Genomic DNA, 16,299 nt, shown 5'->3' on the forward strand with positions numbered 1-16,299 from the left:
TCATACACAAAATCGCAATCAATATTCAAAGCGCACAGTGTTCAGGAGAAACACGGCAATACCTCGCAAAGTTTCACTGGTATTCCAACACTTATATAATCTTTTCTAAATTAGGTTCAGGTCTTAATTAATAAACAGAGGTCCTCGGCTCTGTCCGATTAGCTAATTGCGTGACCTGATCACCCACTGACTCCTGGGAAATGCAGTCCTGTTCATTACGACAGTCAGTGGTAACTTCAGAATCCACAAAAAGTGTTACAGATTCCTTTTTTTCCACAGAAAGTATACGCTTTCTGTCTTCTTTTATAGAGGCCAGATCCGAGTCTGCTGGACACAAACCTTTGTCCTGTCACTCTGGGAATAGTTTTTTAGCCTCCTTTTTTAATTTTAAACTTTTTAACTTTAACAATACTGGTAGTTTCAATTCTACTAAAAATACGCACTTTCAGTTTTCCAGCAGTACCTACTTCCTTTTCAGTACACTCAGACATGTTTTTAATTTGCCAGTAAATTCAGATAAAACAATACAAATACAATTCAATACCACCCCGTCCACACAACAAACCCAAGTTCCTCCTTATTAGACCTTAATTTGCTGTCCAAACGGTCAAACTTCTACTACAAGGTAGGTTAGGTTCACAATACTATACCACCCTTATATTCCTAATTTTCTGGCCAGTTTTATTAACCCTTCTGTATCATTAGACACAGAGACACCAGAAAACGTACATATATTCTAAATACATTCACAACAAATTCCCACTTGAAAAACAATCAATGCAATAATAGTAATTACAATAATTCACATTTTAACTAGTAAATCAATATACCAGAGAGACAAAAACAAACTCACAAAAACAAACTTACAAACTTACCCCGGGGTCACCCACAAGGCCGGACCCCAAATTCACGAATATCGAGGAGAATCTTTCATTCCTCCCCGGGGTCACCCACAAGGCCGGACCCCAAAATTCACAAATATCGACAAAGATACTTTTACCAATATCTCTAAAGGACAATTTTCTAGTTAAAATGATACGCAATAATTTAAAGACACTTACTGGATAGGAGGAATCCACACAGTCAAAACTAATATGTCCTATATAATCCTATGCAGAAATTCAATTTTAATAGGTTTTCTGCTTACCTTTTTAATCGACCGGTCTGTGACTGTGAGAATTCGTCTCCTCTCCACGGTCCAAGAACCCTTCTTGGCTCCTTTCTTCCCAGATCACGTCGAGGGTCACCAAAATTGCTGATTTTTTGTTCTTTTATCCAGGAAAGAAGGACGAATACTAATTAGTTAAGAATGACGATTTATTAAGAATTCAAACACAAATTGGTAAAAGTAATTACTGAGCTCAGGACACACAAGCACACAGACAGCTGCATGCAGAAGTGTGTCTATCTATGGCATGTGTAGCCTTTTTATTAAGAAAAAGAGGAAGTGAGTGTTGTCTTCTTCTTGACCACTCAAAGTCATATCTTGATGCCGTTAGCTTCACAGTTCATAAAGAGGAACAGGGAAACATCTGTGCTGTGGTTACTCCATCTTGGTGTTCCTCAACTGTCAACTGTTGTCTGGAACACAACACTTGCATGCAAAACCATTTCAAAACCTCCTACTCCTATACATTCAGTTTCTCTAAGCTCAGAGGATCGGGCAGCAGAAATGTAAGGCTAGTGATTTCCTGTTCAACTGTCTCTCACACACTCTGCATAGCCAGAGCAGGAAACACCTGGATGTACTTCCTTATTTTTCAGCTCATTTCTCAGAAGATTAGGTTGCTTAAAGTTCAGTTCCTTTTTAATACACACATACTATGTACTGCTTCCCTCAAAGAGCCTTTATCAATTTGATTGTCATACTTCATGATCAAAAGTATACACATACAGATTATGATCAAGAATAACAATGATAGTGATAATCAAATACCCAACAGACGAGTTCTCAGTGCATTACCGTAATATCCATAAAATGTGTCCTTGAGATTTCAGTGCAGAAAAGTTTGTGTAGAGACTGCAGCAGCGGATACTGTGTTTGTTTAGAAATTGTGGTCATACTTTTTTCAACAAGGTAAGTTAAATAATTAAAATAAACGGTTTTTTTGTGTATTAGCTTCTGGATATTTTCGGATGCTATAGACAAAACTGTGTTGTATTGCTATGATGATACGACTATGTTCCAAACCCTTTTAGACTCTTCCACCACCGTTAGCGCTTCTCTCAGTTAGTTCAGCTCATTAAATATATTATCCACAGTATCGCTTACTTTTACAAACCCAATTTCAAGGTTTAGACAGAAGAGAAAATGTCAATGTAAATAGACAGCAGTTTGTAAAAGATGTTATTTATATTCTAGCATACAAACATACATCGCTCCAAGATATGAATGAACGCTTCAGCCAGGGTTGCCAGATTGCGCATTTGAAATTCCGCCAAATTACATGGAAAACCGCCCAACATACTCACGAAAAACAGCCGATAATCAGCGCTTAAACAATATTAAACCAGTTAAACATGACCTACTACTGCTGATATCTCACAAATCAGTGATTATAAATTATTAATGGCATTTGAAATAATAAAAAACTAAGACTAAGAAGTCTTAAGAAGTGTTTCTTTAGGGTTTTTTGTGTTTTTGCTAGAACTGTTTCTACTTGAAGAACTTTTTAGTATAATTCAAGGTGCTATGCTATCTCAATTTTATTTTTATGGATTTTTTTATTTTGCCACATATAAATGCACATAACATAAAATTTTCCTCCTGAGATGTTTTTCTTTGTGTGTGTAAGCAGCAACATACTTCACCTAAAACTTTATATAATCGCCTTCAAGAGAGCCGAAACAGAAATAGAAATTTTTTTATATTAATTGAAGATCTACAGGACAACGTATGTTAAAGTTTGTAATTTAAGTCACATCCTTGTGAGGATCAAAGCAGGTTGCAGACCCTGGGTAGCTCAGTCGGTAGAGCCTCAGACTTTTAATCTCAGGGTCCAGGGCTCAAGTCCCTTTTCGGGCTTCTTACTGCATTAAGTAAGCGGTAATGTCCCGTACTACATGGTTTATTTAGAATGATGAAGAATTTGTACTTTGTGAGATATTTCTAAGTAAAATAGCATGTACTTGATAAGCTTGAAATAATAGCACACTGCATGCAACATGTTCTCCACACCAACTAGTTGTTTTAAACAGACTGTAGTAAATATAGGACCGTTTAAATCTATATTTATGTGCACCCTAATAATGCACTGAGTTTTAGATATTAATACCCACATGTTTTATGTTGAATTACATGCATCATAATTTTAGTTCTTGCTTCACAGAGCCGCTTTGTTATTGCTCTGCACTAAACAGTTGGTATATCCTGCACTATTTTGGCCCCTACATAATGCAGCATCAACCCTTAAGACAGTCTGTCAGTGGTACAATCTGGTTCAGTTCGTCCTAAAGGCTGCGATAAACGGGAGTACGTGAGCTTAAACACGTTGAACCCCCACTTTATAATGCAGCATCAATGATCTGTTAGTACATTACAATGTACGAAGGGTAAAGGAGAGTTCTTTATACGGGGAATTAGCTCAAATGGTAGAGTGCTTGCTTCGCGTGTGAGAGGTAGTGGGATCGATGCCCGCATTCTCCAATGCAGAAACGTTATGATCATTTAAAGGCATCACGTAATATAAGACTCATTTCCTCATTGCTCACTGAAACGCTGCGTCAAAAATGAGGTCAGTTTCCGCTCTGTTTTCATTACCAGTCTCCTCAGTAGGTGGAGGCGACTTTGGCCCTTTCTATATAGGGCATCCGAGTTGCTAGACCAGTCAAGTTTGTTATTGAGGTGAACACCCAAATATTTGTACTCCTTCACCATCTAGATGAAGATAGAGATAGAGAAGATGTGATAGAGAATGATGCAAGTGAAGGAAGTGAAAGCAGAGAAGGTTCTGAGAAAAGTGAAAGGGATTAAGAGAGGTCAGAAAGTAGTCAGGGCAGCGCCAAGGAGTGTATGCCAGAGGATCCAGCACTATGGACAAAGAAGTTGACTAATGAAGAGAGAGACACAATAGTGCACAGGGCACAGGGCCCAGAATTTGGTGCTACACCCCTGGTCCAGGGTTCAAGTCCCTGTTCGGGCGAGTTGTTTATCACTGCATTAGGTAAGCGGTAATGTCCCGTACTACATGGTTTAATTAGAAAGTTGAAGAATTTGTACTTTGGGAGATATTATTAAGTGAAATATCATGTACTTCATAAGCTTGAAATAATAGCACACTGTATGTGTAACATGTTCTCCACACCAACTAGTTGTACGCCCAGCTGTTTCAAACTGACTGTAGTAAATAGAGGACAGTTTAAATCTATATTTATGTGTAGCCTAATAATGCACTGAGTTTTACATATTAATACCCACATATTTTATGTTGCCTTAAAGACTCACTTAAATCCTGATCAAATTTTTGATGCTGCGTTTCATTAAGCAATGCCGCAACAAGTTTCATATTACATGATACCCTTAAATAATCGTAATGTTTCTGGAGAATGTGGGCATCGATCCCGCTACCTCTCACATGCTAAGCCAGCGCTCTACCATTTGAGCTACCTCACCTTACAAAGGACCCACCAAACTGTATAATGTACTAACCGAGCGTTGATGCTGCATTATAAAGTGAGGGTGCAACGTGTTTAAACTCTCGTACTCTTGTTTATATTATGCGTTGCTTTTAAACGTTCATAGACTCACTTTATTTAAATGTTGATCTTAGCCTTCAAGACGAACAATGTGAGGTCTTTTATGAAGTGCATTTTCTCTTTGATTTTGTTGGACTTGTGGTGGTGGTGGTTAGGGGAAGGGGGTTGTGATTATATGTAATTTTACTACCTCATGTGCATTTGCGTCTTTGTTCCCATTTTGATGGTTGTGATATTGCTTTAAGCTTAACTTTTCTTTTTCATGTAATTACTGATATTTTACTGGATCTCTGCTGATATCTGCTGATATATTGACTAATCAGTGAAAATTAATGCATTTCCTTGTATAATAAAACCATTATGTTTATTTAACTTTAATTAGCTTTAATTAGTAAAGAGTTAATAAGATAGTGATGGTGAAACTAAAAACCTGTTATTACCATCACTAAGTGTCTTTACCATCACAACAAGTTATGTGTCGGTAATGACATGTTGAGGTAATGACAGTTTTTACTTAGGGAAAAAGTAAACAGCTAGTATACAATGTACTTTACATACATTTAAATAATGTGAACATTTCAATTGTAAAATACTGCTGTAACAATGTAAATAGACGCTGAATAAACATAATTTATGATCAGTATAAATACATGATTAAATTTCTCACATTTTCAGTGATCAAAAGCCTGGGTCCTGGCATCCATGTGGATGTTACTTTGACACGTACCACCTACCTCAGCATTGTTGCAGACCATGTACACCCTTTCATGAAAACTGTATTCCCTGATGGCTGTGTCCTCTAAAGAAGTAGATTTGTATAAAGCATGAGCTGTCAGAAGTGGGATTCAAACCCACGCCTCCAGGGAAGACTGTGACCTGAACGCAGCGCCTTAGACCGCTCGGCCATCCTGACCTAAATGTGCATTACCAAAGCCAATTTTCCTCAATACCCCCACATGGCCAAAGATTTGTACGAACTGCTGAATCTTTTCACATTATTATGTATGTTAGAGAGTTAAAGACATAAATTTGTATAAAACATTAGCAGTCAGAAGTGGAATTTAAACCCACGCCTCAATGAGAGACTGTGACCTGAATGCATCACGTTAGACCGCATCCTGACTAGCTTGGGTACCATCGACACCACCCTCGCCCCACACAGACTAATATTTGTACGAACTTTTCACATTATTATGTATGGTAAATGTACTGACTGTAATTTGCTGCACTGTACACTTTGTCACTAGGCTGTAAACCATATATCAATAGAAAGGGAGCCCCACATGAGATCTCCAACTGACCAAATAATGTTTTTTGGGTGGACCATTGTTAGCACTGTAACGGCACTTGCATGTTAGGGTGTGTTTTCTCTGGTATGAGTGTATTAGGTACAGCCTTCTTGTTGGGTTTTTAACTGACTGGATTATTTATTAAGATTATTTATTATTTTTTAAGAACTCAAACCCTGTTGTGCTCGTTGTTTGCCTATTAGTTCCTCGTTGCCTTGTTGCTGTAGCTCAAGCAGCTTGTTCTGTTGGAACTGTGACTGCAGTCTATCAGGGAGCAGTGGCTGACCGCTGGAAAGCAATGCTCATATAGTGGTTAGTATTGTGGCCGCAGCAACCCCGGTTCGAATCCAAGTTACGGTACTGTCTTTTTCTATGCCGTGCTTCGAAGGTTTCTGTTCTCTCCTCGGGCAAGAGACCAAAATGAGGCTGGAGCTTCAGGAAAGTCGAACTGTAGTCAAACGGGCCAGTGGCGCAATGGATAACGTGTCTGACTACGGATCAGAAGATTCTAGGTTTGACTCCTGGCTGGCTCGGTTCCCTTATGCCTTTTTTTTGTCTCTCTAACTCCTTGTGTATGGAGCACCAACAATGCATCCAACAATGCAGGTCTTGTCAAGGTGACGAAGACTTGGCAGAGCGGAATGAAGTGGTTGATTCTGGCGTCAGCCGGTGCTGAGCCTTGCAGTTTCCCATATGGTCTAGCGGTCAGGATTCCTGATTTTTACCCAGGTTTTCGACTTCCTGTATGGGAATTGGCCTTTATGATTGGACTCGAGCAAAACTCTGTGTATTAGTTCCTCGGCGCCTTGTTGCTGTAGCTCAAGCAGCTTGCAGTTCAAATCTTAGGCCATATGGGGGTGTTGAGGAAAATTGGCATTGGTAACGTGCAAGCAAGTCAGGATGGCCAAGCAGTCGTTCAGCTCGCAGTCTCCCCTGGAGCCGTGGGTTCGAATTCCCCTTCTGACAGCTCATGCTTTATACCGTCAAAATGGGAACAAAGATGCAAATGCTCATAAGGTATTACAGTTACATATAATCACAAACACCCCACCACCACCATTAAAAAGAAAACCCTCCAGCAGCACTGCAACAAGAACAGAACAATCTCCTACAAGTCCAACAAAATCAAAGAGAATGCACTTCATAAAAGATCTCATCCCCGAATATGGCTGCATGTTGGCACTGTCGGCTGACTGAGACTTTTTGAACTTCACTATTTTGGCCCTTACATAAAGCAGCATCAACCCTTAAGTCCGTCTGTCAGTGGTACAAAAGACAGTTATGCAGCATTATACAACAGGTAGTTCCGACCTTACAATCTGATTGGTTGAGAAGCGTTCTAACTGTGCTGATATTCGTGATAACAGCACGGGCTTTTCACACAATAACTGTATTACTCCGCTCACGCGTTGCCATAACGACAAGCTTCACGCACACAAGCCACCGGTTGTTTTGTAGGTCTATTAGTGCTCATACTATTATGATAGTCTATTAGATACTCATCTATTAGTGCTCATTAGTGCGCATCCAGAAATTGATACAATGGATGACTTTCAGATTACATTCGACCTGAAGCCTGTTTGGTCAGACTCTGAAGAAGAGTGTGAAAGCAAACGCACATCAAATTCTGTTTCGGTAAACGCTGTTAGGTCGGCTGCAGTGACAGAAGAACAGCTGATTACGCTGGAATTGACGAGAAACGAACAGAATACAATTCGGCAAACAAGATGGGCTACTAAGTGCTTTACAGACTGGCTGTTACAAAATTACATTCAGGTTAATTTGGCGACAATTGAAAAGGCTGAGCTGAACTTAATACTTCGACACTTCTATGCATCCGTGCCGCAAAAGGTGAGCCCTATAGTATCAGCAGTTATCTCGGACTGCGCACGGGGCTCAACAGGTACCTTAACGAACCTCCACTTAGTCGTTCCTGGTGTTTAAAGAATGACCCTTTTAAGCCTGCAAACAACGTCTTCCTCGGAACAATTAAAACAATCAGACACGCAGGCAGAGATAAAACGACCCATCATCCATCGATTTCACCCGCAGATGAGAAAATGATCAGGGAATCTAACGCATGTAATCCCAACCATCCAAGAGGACTCCTGAACAAAGTTTGGTTCGATATCCAACTTCATTTTGGGCGGCGAAGTAAGGAGGGCAACAGATCACTTACAAAAGAGTCATTTGTTATCAAAACAGATAAAAACGGCACAAAATACTGCACGCTGTCATTTAATGAAGAAACAAAAAACCACAAAGACGTTATGTAGCGAGACCGTGAAAACTATAGGGGATTCATGTTTGCCAAACCCGGAGACAGCCTATGCCCAGTTGCAACATTAGAAAAATATCTGAGCAAAATGCATGAATGCGCCAGCCTTTTATTTACATCCCAAAAAGTCAGCGTGTGCAGCAGATGCAGTGTGGTACATCGCCAGTCCTCTGGGAGTGAATCAGCTTGCAACTATGCTTCCACGGATATGCAGAGAGGCTGGTACGAGCCGCATGTTCACCAACCACTGCTTGCGAGCCACAGCAGTTCAGAGATTGTCCGATGCCGGTCTGGAGTCAAAGGAGATTATGTCTGTTACTGGACACCGGTAAGAAGAAATAAAAGAAATGTGCATGTCCAGTTATCAAATGACCTTAAACTAGCATATGTATTTTAGAACTCTAAATAGATTAACTAATTACAGGTCTGAGGGCTCGTTAAAAAGCTATTGGAGACCCACACTAGCTGACAGAAAAAGGTGGAGTGCAGTCCTCAGTGCAGAACATGACCCAGAAAACACAGTACAGAGGCCACCAGCGAAGCGAAAAAAAAGGCATAAGGTAACCGAGCCAGCCGGACTGTTTGATGCCGATGCACATCCTACAGAGCAGCCTTTTTTTTCTAACTGCACAATGAACGGAAGTGTGCAGATTAACATATACAAATAACACATTAACTCTAATAAATAAATAAATTCTATATTTTAATTAAGCAACAGAACACGAGAGGGAATAAGCAAAGATGTTATAGCGAATAAGCGAAGATGAAAGGAAAATGAGAAAAAGCTAAAAATAAAATTAATTAAGAATTAAAATAGTTATTGCGTTATTTATATATGTTAATCTGCACACTTCCCTTATTTATATTCGATTATTATTTTTATTCCAAACTAGCGTAACTTTGTAATGTTAAACTATATGCCTTTTTTTTTTTTAGCCTACTGTACTGGTAGGGAATGTTTACCGTTGCATAGCAACTCATTTGCTGTGGAACTACTTTTTGGCAGAAGGTATTGTCAATATTAAAGCATAATTAATATGAAATTCAGGGCTTCGTTGATTTATTTTCTTTCTTTATTTTGTAAAAACTGTTGTATAAAAGCAATAGAACACTCGAGGTCGTGTGCCTTCGGCTCGTGCCTGCGACCAAATCACAGCCGTGATGTTATTCGCGATAACACACGACCTCGAGTGTTCTATTGCTTAATTAACGCTCTGCTCTGTCAGTACATTACAATTTGCAAAGGGTAAAGGAGGTTCATAGTAGGGGGAATTAGCTGAAATGGTAGAGCTAAGCATGTGAGAGGTAGCGGTATCGATGACCGCATTCTCCAGTGCAGAAACATTATGATCATTTAAGGCATCACGTAATATGAAACTTGTTGCGTCAATGCTCACTGAAACGCAGCATCAAAATTTACAATGTTACAATGACATTTATGCTCTATTTTCACTCAAATCATTTTTTAAGTCAGTCTGTCAGTGGTAAAATTTATATCACAATATAACTCCTAATTTCGGTCGATACGATATAATTCTGATATTGATATGAATAACAGAAATGTCAGAAAAACTGCCAAGAACACCAAAATTGGATGGCTGTACCTGCAAACCTCTTTTCTGGTTTCTGGTAAGAAATACAAGCTGAATACACCACTGAATAAGTCCTTTATCTCTTATCAGCTATTTCGTCTGCTTCTTTTTCAACTGTAGACAGTGGCAAAGCCAGACAATTTCCTTAGGGGTGGCCAGACTGGACCATTGCTCACACAGGGGTGGCACAGAAACTGTCTGATACCTTATTTTTGTATGTGGCTAGTAGCTTGTGGCTAGTAGTATGTGGCTTTACCTATACAGGCAGTGAGTACCATGCAGAATTACATCAAGCCTAGCATAATAAGCTTTTTATTTTTTCTCATATTCCCTGTGAAAAACCAAAATATAATCTATAACCTTAACAGAATTTCAAAGATATTCATTTGCAATACTTGATCATTTGATTGCAAACTTGTGTGTACTGATGAGACTCATTTGAACCCCAGAACAGGCCAGTGTGAATGCATGGAAAACAAATTTTAATTTTCTTTCAAGAATATGATACATTCTGACCAACACTATTAAGCCAAATCAGCATTGAAAATTAACTTTACTTTTAATAGCCTTCTACAACGCTGGAGCCCAATCTGGTAACAGTGGAACGCGAATATCCCGTTGGTGCCTTTATTCGTAGCGCGGCACAACTAATAAGAAGTAGTAGTAATAACTGGTATTGGTACTGTTAGGATAAATCTTTTAGTTCAAAAGGTCCTGAAGAAAGCAGTCGGGAAGTCCAGAAAGTACTCTTTAAAACACTTTATTAAGTGTAAAAATGATCTGTGATTATATATCAGAGCTAAGCCGACCGACGCTCCTTTTCTCCTGCAGTCTAGAAAAACAACCACACAGAAAGAGACCGAGCCTCTCTCCCCGCCGGTTTTTAAACTCAGCTAGGCTCCTCCTCCTTTACTGCTGGTGGAGCCAATGAAGTGTGCTAACAAGCCCCGGGCTCTGCCTCCCCCCCTCGGTAGGAGTCAGGGAGGGAGCCTAGCCGGCGCCATGTTGGACAAAAGACCATGCGGCCTGGATGTCGTAAAGCTTGGAAAATGCCGTAAAACTTCCCATATTAAATGTACGTTTTTATGTACATCTTAATGCTTTCACAATAACTTTTAACTATAGGTTAGGTGTTTCTAGATTCCAGGAGATAGGATAGCCGTCAGCAACCCCCCAATTTAACCCCTTCTGACTACATGGCCACTGGACTGAATTTTTTACAATAAAACGTTTCTAAAAATAAAAAGGCTACCAGTTAAACTAAAGGAACCGTACCTATCGCAACAGCTCCTAACCCTAAAACAAACAAAAAATAATAAAAACAGGAAATCAAAATAAAGTAATTTAAAAAATAGGAAATCAAAAACGAGAAAAATAAAATAAAAACAATGGGTGCGTGGCTTCTACAGGAAGTCCGTTCAGGTTGTCCTCCACCAGACGGAGCTGCAGATATTCAGAAGGGGCCCATAGCTCCTGTGTCTCTGCATGACTCCTAATGTCTTATGGATTCTCCCCTGTCGGTCTTACCTGTTTCCACAGCAACACAAACACTTAAACGATGCAACACCGAGAATATCTTTTCTAAAAATAGCAAACATATATACATTGTAAACAATCCTGAACTAACCCCTTGCGTTTTGCAGCTAAACTATGTGTGTTGCACTTAACTAGTGTTTTCAAAGATGGTCTATGTGTCTGCGAACTATATGTTTATGTTTTTTTTCTCCTAGTCTAACTAAATTCTCCCCCCTCGTCTTGTTCTGCTCCGTTGATTCCGCTGGACTCTTCTTCCACATGGTTGGTTTTGTCGGGCTTTCTGCTGTGTTTAGTTCCCTGTAGGCAGGTCCAGTTCGTGGCACTTCTGTCCCTTGGAGTGGGTCTTCCAGTCCCCTCAGTGTCTGCCTCTGCCAGTCCTTCCAAGTCTCCTTCCTTCATCACGGTGTGTGATCAGTAGTGCTGGTCCTCTCTCCTCGTCTTGTCTGGTCGGTTTTACCTTTAATTAAGCAGAGTTAGTAGCACTTATACTGCTCGAAGTGGGTCTTCCGGCCCACCTTCAAGGGTATCCTCCTCATCATCATCTACATGATATCTAGACAAATCAGCCAACATCATCTGGATAACTGGTGGATCCTGCCCCCCTCTGCTTCCTCTACTCACTATATCTATTACAAATTTTTCTATTAATACCCTGATGCACGGGATACCACAACAACAACATATCACTAAAATTACCAATCCCACGCATGCTGACATCACCAAACTCGCAATAACTCCCTTCCATGGCTCAACCATCCCTTCTAGCCACTTAACCCATTCATACACACATACAATCATACAACAGACAAACATATAAGCTACTTACCCAGCCCTCACCGCAGCCACCCCACTCCCAACATCGGGATACACGGCCACGGTGAGCTTAGACACCACTGCCGCAAGGCTTTCTGGGTAAAGCCCGTGCCAGACCCAGTGGCGACGCTACACTGCCCCCTCCCTAATGGTCAACCGTCCCGGTGACCCACTCACCAGCGTCCACTGGGTGGCTCCATGTCCGGACCGCACCCCATTACACTGCCGAGTCGCTCTTCCACCCACTGCTGGACCGGGCACCCTGCCCCTGCAGCCACCTGGGCTAGCGCACTCGGACAGACCGGGCATATTGGCTCACCAAACCATCAGAGCCACCCAAACACCACGATCCCACTTCTGACACCAATGTGGCGCCGGCGAGTAAGGAAGGTTAGCGTCAGGGCCGCAAGTGAGCTGCCTTTGGCAGTTCATTCAGTGGTTTAGGGACAGACACCCATTCATACACACATCCCTTCTGAAAAATGTCCCCTGTTTATCGGTTCTGGTTTGTTGCTCCTGAAACAGGTGTAATTGTCTTTATAAGCTTTGATGTTGGTTGGGGTTGGTTCCTGAGTTAGTGGGCGAGACATGGATAAATTCTCACACCCTACTGGCTTTTTGTGCATTCAGCTGGCTGCCTGTTTTCGCCTTCTCTTTGACAGAGGAAGTTTCCACCAGTCGCTTAACAACTACTTGTTTCAATTCTCTATGTGTTAAATTAGACATTTTAGACTGCTTTAAACAACCTTTCGAGCAAAATCTGTAACACGTATTAAGAAAAAGATAAACTGATAGGTTTTAACGAGACACACCCTAGAACAGAAGATTCCTGCCTAGTCGAAGAATACGAGTATTCTTTTAACATTCACTGGCACAACTCACTCGGTTGTCCAAACACAACTCAGACAAAAGAACGTAAACCTCAGTACAACAACAGTGTCTACTGGAAACAAACAATTACTTCACCGCGACCGACAATGGCCCTATGGAAACAAACATATACTTCAGGGCAATCGACAGTGATCCCCTGGAAACAAACAATCACTTCACCGCGACCGACAATGGCCCTATGGAAACAAACATATACTTCAGGGCAATCGACAGTGATCCCCTGGAAACAAACAATTACTTCACCGCGACCGACAATGGCCCTATGGAAACAAACATATACTTCAGGGCAATCGACAGTGATCCCCTGGAAACAAACAATCACTTCACCACGACCGACAATGGCCCTATGGAAACAAACATATACTTCAGGGCAATCGACAGTGATCCCCTGGAAACAAACAATTACTTCACCGCGACCGACAATGGCCCTATGGAAACAAACATATACTTCATTATTTGTCTCTCATACTGCATTAACCCTTCCTGCTATATAAAATTCCACTTCAAACAGTTCAAACTGATCAGAGCAGAAGGTGCATACACATTACATCTAACATTTTCTACACTTATTCTACTTCATCATCGTCGCATGCAAATTTTCTAAATCACATTTTTCCCAATACAAATCACCAATCCACTATTTATTATTTACTCTGCCATACTTAAAATAACAACAGCTCTGTTATATCAACTTCCATCAGTCCTACAAACCCCTGACTTATATTATTTATTCATTCAGATTTTTACCCCAACTTTTGGTCACTGGTACTAACACACCTCCTGCTTCTAACAATACAGACTCCATTTCCCACAATCCAACAGACTCTCACATGACCATCTCCTGCTCCTAGTCAGCCAATCCCTCATGCTCATCATCACCAGCGCTTTGATCCACTTTGGCTTTCTTGAATCACATTAAACTCTACTTAAATAGTTCCACTTAGTTAACTGTCTACTAGACTATTCGATACTTCTCACTTACCAAGTTATTTTCTTCACTGTTCCCTCAATCTTTAAACTGCACTCATCTATGATCATGCATAGTATTGCCACAAGGTTTACTGCACCACATTGAACCAATCTAACTTTTTCAATAAACTATATAATATAAAATGAGTGAGTTGACCTGATCAATTAGCTAGAAAAGATTCATCGGATACAACACAAGCATCAAATATTAACAATTGCCAATTAACAATTTCCAAAAAATATTACCAATTAAATTGAATCTTACCGGAGTCCGTGTAAGCAATTATATTTAATCTCCTGAGACCCGAGCTTTGATTTTTTCAATGCATTTTTTCTATTCCTTATGTTTTTAACCTTAGTTGGGCGACACGGTGGCTCAGTGGGTAGCACCGTCGCACACTGTCACAGCAAGAAGGTTCCCCCTCCGCGGAGCCCGCATGTTGTCGTGTGGGTTTTCCCCGGGTGCTCCGGTTTCCTCCCACAGTCCAAAGACATGCCAGCGAGGCGAACCAGAGACACTGAACTGTCCATGTCTGTGCCCGATATAACCTGAATCCCGTGCAATGAGCAACCACCGCTCCTGTCATAAATGCAACCAAAGTGCAAAACATAACGTCAAAATCTCAATAAAGAAGCAATTCAATACACAAAGCGGCATATTAAACATAAATTCTTATTCCTGCCATAATACTCCTGCCATATTTAAACATAAACTCTCATTCCTACCATTATACTCCTCCCTTTTTTCAAATTTTACAATCAAATCTTGAAAATAAAACATTAAATAAACCTAAACGAGATCAGTGTGGAGACTCCGCATATGCAGAGACCGACCCCTCTTAACCTCTTTCCACCAGATGTGGGCAACTGAAACAAAAATAATTAAAAAATTGACGGCAACCAAGCATTAAATCTGCATTTTTATTATCTAGATTTGCATAGATTGTTTTATTGTGTCCCCCCTGTTTGACACATGGTTCTACTCATGGGTCAATTTGGTATGGTATAGTATTTTAGTAAGACATGGTTTGCCCACTGGACATCTCCAAACATCAGGAGACACACAATCAGAACCTTCTAAATGTTTTTATCCTGTTGGAAAGCACAGATTTTTAAAGTTAGTTCAATCAAAGTCTGGTGTTAGCTGGACCTGTAAACAAATAATGTCGTTAGTGAGCAGTGGAAGGTGTGCAACAGCTTTGTCGGCAGTGTCACCTCTGGCATTGTCCTGTAAAATTGGAACAAAACTTTAGAATATGCACAATTTACAAAATGGCTCTTTGTTTGGGTAGCAGAATTGCATCCACAAGTTGTGCAACAAGGTATGGTGGGCGATTTCCAAATTTAAATGAGTCAAAACAAGACACTCTCCCACCAAATACAACCAATTGTTCGATTCCATAAGTGAAAGTTTAGTTCATAAACATGTCAGCAGTTTTGCTTTCAGCCAGTCTAGAGGCTGTTATTAAAGCATGTAGTTCAACAGTTTAAGCCAATAAATTGAATAGGAGGGACAATGACACAAAGTATCATTTGCTAAAATTTTAACTAAGCCCACTTGTTTCCTGTCTGTTGCAGCATCTCTGGATGCAAATCCTTTCACAAACATTTCCAATTCAGGATTCCTATCAGGCCCAGAAAAAATAGATAGAGTAATACAGTCATAATGTTCACCATCTCCTGCAATTAGTAAAAAGTGGTAGGATTAAGTACATTACAGCATTTGATAATAATGTTCAATTTTAGAAGTACACTGTAGTATTTATACAATCATTAACTTGATACGTGAGATGTTTTCCTTTCAGTTATAGAACATAATTTGGCACTAACCGAGTTAGATAAGTATAACCCTCAAGATCACCTAGTATAACTACGGATATTTCTGTAGCAGACAAAGACAGAAATAAAATTCTGCACAAATCCAGAAGGGATCAGAGTCCCTGTCTTGTACAGAAATAGTGGTACCTTCAGGCATTATTTCCAATTTAATTCAAGAGGCAAACAAATGATCACACCTCATAAGATTTATAGGGCTATGAAATCTCACTCTTTACAACTACACAATTTTTTAGAAACAGTAACATGTTAGCTTTTACCTTTTACTTGTATTCAGCATTTGTATACAGAGAAAAACACGACATCACTCTCAAATAAACACAAGCTTTGACAATATATAATCTAATATATTACCATATGTCCTAATCAGAGGTGGAAAGAGTACCAATAAATTGTATTC

At 40.1% G+C, this 16,299-nt stretch overlaps 1 non-coding gene across 1 annotated transcript; it reads left to right on the forward strand.

Moving 5' to 3' along the window:
• Positions 1-6,444: 6,444 nt before the first annotated feature.
• trnar-acg (transfer RNA arginine (anticodon ACG)) lies at positions 6,445-6,517 on the forward strand. The gene has a single exon. It is a non-coding gene; the product is annotated as a tRNA-Arg (tRNA).
• The last annotated feature ends 9,782 nt before the right edge of the window (positions 6,518-16,299 follow it).

The sequence above is a fragment of the Trichomycterus rosablanca genome, chromosome 10, assembly GCF_030014385.1.
Source record: "Trichomycterus rosablanca isolate fTriRos1 chromosome 10, fTriRos1.hap1, whole genome shotgun sequence".
NCBI lineage: Eukaryota > Metazoa > Chordata > Actinopteri > Siluriformes > Trichomycteridae > Trichomycterus > Trichomycterus rosablanca.